Here is a 6,203-nt window from a genome sequence, read left to right on the forward strand (position 1 = left end):
ATAGAGTGATCAAGAATTTCTTGGTAAGGAGCTCCACTGATATTTTTGTTGTGTCTGTTGGTCATCAATAAGGTTTGGAACTCACTAGTGTGGACCTTGGAGACTAAGTTCTACTGGGTCACCTGTACTTTGGAAGCCTACTAAGTCTGCTCTACTCATGGCGCGTGGGCCAAGGAAACCAATTCTCTATCACCTAGTGTACAGGTCAGGACTTTTTCTATTGCAAGTATCAAAAAACCCAACTAAAACTGCTTAAAGAAGATGTATTATAAACTTTTTTCTTTTTTTTTTTTACAATTTTTAAAAGCAGTAGGGCTTAATTCAGGTATGGTGTATGTTCTGTTCTCTCCCCATTGCTTGTCTCACACTGGCTTCATTCTCAGGCTTCTTCTGTGCAAACAAGATGCGTACCAGCGGTTCCAGGATCAACTCCGTGGAAAAGCTCTCTCAGTGGTTTCCACAAAGTCTCACGATATATTGTGGGCTTTGATTGGATCCATCCTTGAAACAAATCTCTGGCCAGGAAAATGCAGTACTCTGATTGGTCGGGCTAGAGCCACCTGGAGCAAAAAGCAGTGTCATCTGAAGTACATTAGACAAGGAGTTAGGGAGACAGCAATTCTCCAGAGAAAAATTGCTATAGTAGATTCCAGAAAAGGGATGAATGGATGTTGGGCAGCAAAACTCGCTGATATTTACTAGCTGGACATTGGAGATCAGCTTTACTGGTGTCACTTAAATCCTGATAATCCACATTGAGTCACCTGGCTACTGGAAATCTTCACCTTCCCAATCTCAAATGCCTGGACACCAGGCTTTGAAATGCATCTCACCTGTCACCTGAATGAGGGAAGCAGGTTGCCCTCTCCATCAAAAATGCCCCCCATGCTCTGTAAAACAACTCGTGAAGTACTTCTCATGTGAGATAATTTAATCCCAACTCTAAGGGCCCTACCAATATGTCTCAATGTTCATAACCCTCTAATTTCATGTACCTCTTTGTATTACAATAAAAGCTGGATTAAGGGATATTGTAGTCAAACATTTTCCCAGGGAGTTAGTCCATTAGGAGGGTTAAAATTAACCAGAAATGTACAAAGATGGAGAATATCGTTTTTATCTGGATTTCTCTTGTGGAGACAACCATACGTGCCTGGAAGAGATTCTTGGATAAGTGCCTTGTGGGGACAGTTGGGGGACAAAGGTAGGACACCCAAGAGACCTTCAGAAAAACATGATGTCGAAACTGCCTTCTGTGGAGGGTGGGTTCAGTTGTCTGCAGGGATTTTAGGTCTGAAAGCTGTTCTTCTCTGCCCTTTTCCCTGACCAGCTCAGTCCCTCTCTCCTCTAAACAAATAAGCACATATCTGGGTTTGAGGAAAATCCGGGTATTTCCACTGGCCCTGATTATAATGATGTGTGCATGGGTCTGTCTCACTCCCTGAGACGGGCACTTTGTTTTATTGAAAATCTTCATATTCCCGACATCAAGTACAGTGCCTGGCATATAGCAGGCTCTCAGCAAAGATGTCAATGTCACCAGACTTTTAGAAACCGCTCCCTGAAAGATGGAAATCTGTCTTAATATCCACTACTCCCTTCAAAATAGTACTTGCTGGTCACCCTGATGCTGGGGAGTCTTCACTTTTGTTTGTTTGCTTGCTTTTTTAAAATAATTAATTAATTAATTAATTTATTTTTGGCTGTGTTGGGTCTTCGAATGTGTGCAAGGGCTTTCTCAAGTTGCAGCAAGCGGGGGCCACTCTTCATCGCGGTGCGCAGGCCTCTCACTGTCGCGGCCTGTCTTGTTGTTGAGCACAGGCTCCAGACGCACAGGCTCAGTAGTTGTGGCTCACGGGACCAGTTGTACCACGACATGTGGGATCTTCCCAGACCAGGGCTCGAACCCGTGTCCCCTGCATTAGCAGGCTGTTTCTCAACCACTGTGCCACCAGGGAAGCCCTGTTTGCTTGCTTTTGAAGACGAAACCTGGTCTTGCTCATGAAGAAACACAGTCCTTCTGGACTGAGCCTCCTCAAAGAACCACAGAGAGCAGGAAGCATGTTGCCCATGGGCTCTGGAAAGTGGTAATACTTTTCTTCAGCCTTCCAGAGCTCCTGGTGGGTTTCTCCTTTGTCCAAAGCCCCAGGGGTTGCTCCCTCCCCTGAGTCTTTTTCATCTGCTGCCCTTCTTGGATACAGAAAGCACTAGTGAATTAGGAAATCACAGCTTTCAATAAGGAAAAAGATATCTTTAGAAAATGCCACCTATATTCTGATTTGTGGTCCTTCACCCTACTGAGCACGAAATTCAAGAAGGCTCACTGGGGGAATTCCCTGGTGGTCCAGGGTTAGGGCTCAGCGCTTTCACTGCTAGGGCCAGGTTTGATCCCTGGTCTGGGAACTAAGATCCTGCAAGCCGCACTGTGTGGCCAAAAAAAAAAACCTTACTGAAATAAGAACAATATGTCCTCATATCAAGTGTTCCCAGAAATACCATGGTCCTGAGAACTGAAGAGTAATGGAAAGGAAATTTGACTTTTTGAAACTGATCTCTGTAAGAGCAATGAGAATGCTTTCATTTTCCCTGGGATTTGATGATTAGAAAGCAAGGCATCCTCTTCCCTCATACAGTCTTTTTTTTAAACAAATAGCTTTATTTGTAGACTGCCTAAGCATTCCAGGAAATACCATCAACATGAATGTGACCTCAAACCCATAGTTTCTGCTTCCTGTCCTCCAGTGTGTGCACCAAAATCAGAGTTTATCAAGTGTCTTTTATAGGCAAGGCCCTTTGCTAGGTGCACAGAGGATCTAGGTTTTCATCCACACACCAAAATCCCCATGCCCTAGCCCCTCTTTCCCCTGCCCCTTTTTGTTTTTCAGACACTAAGAATCAGTTCTCAGCTCATAGTCATTGAATTTATACCTACCATAGGAATTGAACACTTTTCATTCACTTTTCCTAAATACTCCTTTTTTCTCTGGCTTTACCTGCCTTTCCTGGGCTGGACCTCACAGGTCATCAGCATATTCCCACCATATGACCCAATACATAGGTAGGGTATGAGTATGTCTTATGCAATATTGGGGACACACTGATACAAAAAGTGATTCATTTTTCATTTGAAATTCAAATTTAACTGGGCACCTTCTATTTTTGTTTGCTAAATCTGGCAGCCCTACAGGTAGGGAATAAAATCTTTATCTGAACTACTTTGGATTAGACTTGAAATCTGGTCTTGGAAAAATCACCCTAAGTAACTCCCCTCTCCCACCTTTTCCCCTGAAACACAAACACTCAAGTGCGTATAATCTTGTTTCCCACTTTCTTTTTTAATTTTTGGGTTGTTTTATTTACTAATTTTTTAAGGTAAATTTTACACCCAGTAAAATGCACATATCTTAAATGTATATTTCGATGAGTTTTGACAAATGTGCACCCCTGTGAAACACACACCCCAATCAAGATGTGGACTATTTCTATAACCCCAGAAAGTTCCCTCGCACCCCTTTCCAGTTAATTACCTCACCCCAGAGACAACCACTGTAGATTAGTGTTGCTTGTTCTTGAGCTTCATATAAATGGAATTATACAGTATGTTCTCTTTAGTGTCTGGCTTCTTTCTCTCAACAAGTTGCTTTTGAGATTCACCTGTATGGGTGCCTATCTCAGTTGTTGATTCTTTTTTATCAAGGAGTAGGAGCGCACTGAGTGGATTTAGCACAGCATGTTCATCCAGTCACCTGTCAGTGAACATCTGAGCTGTTTCTAGTTTGGAGCTCTTTATGAATAAAGTTCCTATGAACACTGTGTAAGGATCTTTTTTTTTTTTTTTTTTCAGTACGCGGGCCTCTCACTGTTGTGGCCTCTACAGTTGCAGAGCACAGGCTCCGGACATGCAGGCTCAGCAGCCATGGCTCACGGGCCCAGCCGCTCCACGGCATGTGGGATCTTCCCGGACCGGGGCACGAACCCGTGTCCCCTGCATCGGCAGGCAGACTCTCAACCACTGCGCCACCAGGGAAGCCCCTGTGTACGGATCTTTTTGTGAGCATATGTTTTTACTCCTCTTGTGTTAGTTTCACAGGGCTTGTATTAGTTTCTCTTGTATTTGTTTGCGGTTAACAAATTACCACAAATTGGGTGGCTGAAAACAACAGAAATTTATTCTCTCACAGTTCAGGAGGCCAGAAGTCTAAACTCAAAGCGTCAGCAGGGTTGGTTCCTTCTGGAGGCTCTGAGGGAGGCTATGTTCCATGTCTCTCTCCTAGCTTCTGGTGGCTGCTGGCAACCCTTGACATTCCTTGGCTGGTGGCTGCATTCCTCCAGTCTCTGCCTCCATTGTCACACGGTGTTCTTCCCTGTCATTAATCCTGTGTAGCCTGAGGGACAGTGGAGTTGGTAGATAAGCAGGGCAATGGGGCATTCTGACTGGTTGTAACGGATACTTTTGGGTCAAATCCTGTCCCCACCCTTAATTTACAGGCTCTCTGAAGGCTGGACCTGAACCCTAGGCTGGGCTGACATCACTGACCCGAGCAAAGATGTTCATCTGCTTCTTTCCAAAGCAAAGGAAGCAGACATCAGCGCTTGCAGACGTGAAGCCCATGTTCCTGCCCTTCTTCCCCAGAGTTTCCCCTCTCTGGATATCCACCCCTAAACATCCAGCCTTCCCATACTCCAGAAGTGTTGCCCAATCCCAGATTCTAGAAATTCTCTTGCCTTCAAGTCCTCTAGAAATGAAATGATAGACAAAACCCAGCCTGTCTGGGCTTGGCTTTGCCGTGGACAGCACAGAACCAGAGGAACTGTGACATTCAGCAATATACCTGCAGCACTTGTCCCCTGAGCCTCTTTCATCTACAGCCTCTGCTGTGTGATCTGGGCAGTTCTAGCTCTAGGTTTGATCACAGGATCCAGAAGTACATTAGGCATCAGTTACAAAGGAACATTTCTCTGAGGGTCTGGTACTATGTGAAATCCTGACTTTGAAGTTAAGGAAGCATCTTGACTCAGCCCCAGGGCTTTGCATCTAGACTTTGCCTGTGCCCTGCCTGGTCTTCCCTCTTACAGCCACAATCAGAAGCCCACAGCTGGCTGCAGGGCTTCCATTCCTCCTCAGTCACCCCATGCCCTTGGCTTTTCCTTCCTCCTCACCACAGACATCCAGCTCCGAGCTCAAAGGTCCCTGGGAATGCAGGTCATCTGTGGTGTTTTCCCAGAGTCTATTAGGTTCTGAGAGTTTCCAACGACAGGTTTCTGCAACAGAAACCTTAGATCAGTCCCTTCCAGATCTATCCCAGGCAAGGAAATAACTGTAACTTTCTGAGATGTAAAAGATTTTACTTCTGAGCAGCTATACAACTCTTGTTTTTGCCCAATTGCCAGTGTCTGAGGGTTCCTACAGGCCTCACCTGGGATCGCGCAGGTTCATTAGCTTTTGGGTGCGTGAGTTTGGGGGAGGCAATGAAGAGGAAAGGGGATTTTCAAAAGCCCAGCTGAATATCTAGTTTGAGCAGTCCCAAGAAAAGAGAAAGGACAGGTGGGCATCAAACTCACAAAGAAAGTCCTCACCGTGCTGAAGCAGGGGGCAGCTCAGGGCTCCCAGGGCGTGTGTGGCAGGCTGGCTGGGAAGTGGATGCAGCTGTTCTCAGACTGGGTGCTCTGGTCTTGGCTGGCACCCACCTATCCCTGAATACCAGGCAACATATCAGTGCTGAGCTGGGCATAGTGGAACTCTGCCTTCTTCAAATTTGCCTTGTGGTTTTATTTTGCAAGTGCAAGCATCCGATGTGCGTATCTTTGCCTCCTGTGTCCCCCTTTTATATTGTGAGTTCAACATCTTAGGCTTTTAGGTTTTCAATTTCCACATCGTAAGCAAAAGAGCCAGTGGAGGATGATTTCCTGGGAGAACAGCTGGACTGTACACAGTTGTGGCTTCAATCACAGTGACATGGACCAACTGGCTATCTCAGGATGCACTGGGAGTGAGAAATGCTTGGGTTCCTGTATTAGTTATCCAGTGCATCATAACAAACCATCCCCAAGCTTAATAACTTAAAACAGCAATTATTTACCATCTCATGACTTCTGTGGATCAGGACTTGAGACAGGGCATAGTGGACTGGCTAGTCTCTGATCCCTGATGGCTGGGGCCTCAGCTGGAAGTCTTGAAAGCATGTGGGATGGGACGACTTGCC

Source organism: Mesoplodon mirus (assembly GCF_964341445.2).
Source record: "Mesoplodon mirus genome assembly, chromosome: 3".
Lineage (NCBI taxonomy): Eukaryota > Metazoa > Chordata > Mammalia > Artiodactyla > Ziphiidae > Mesoplodon > Mesoplodon mirus.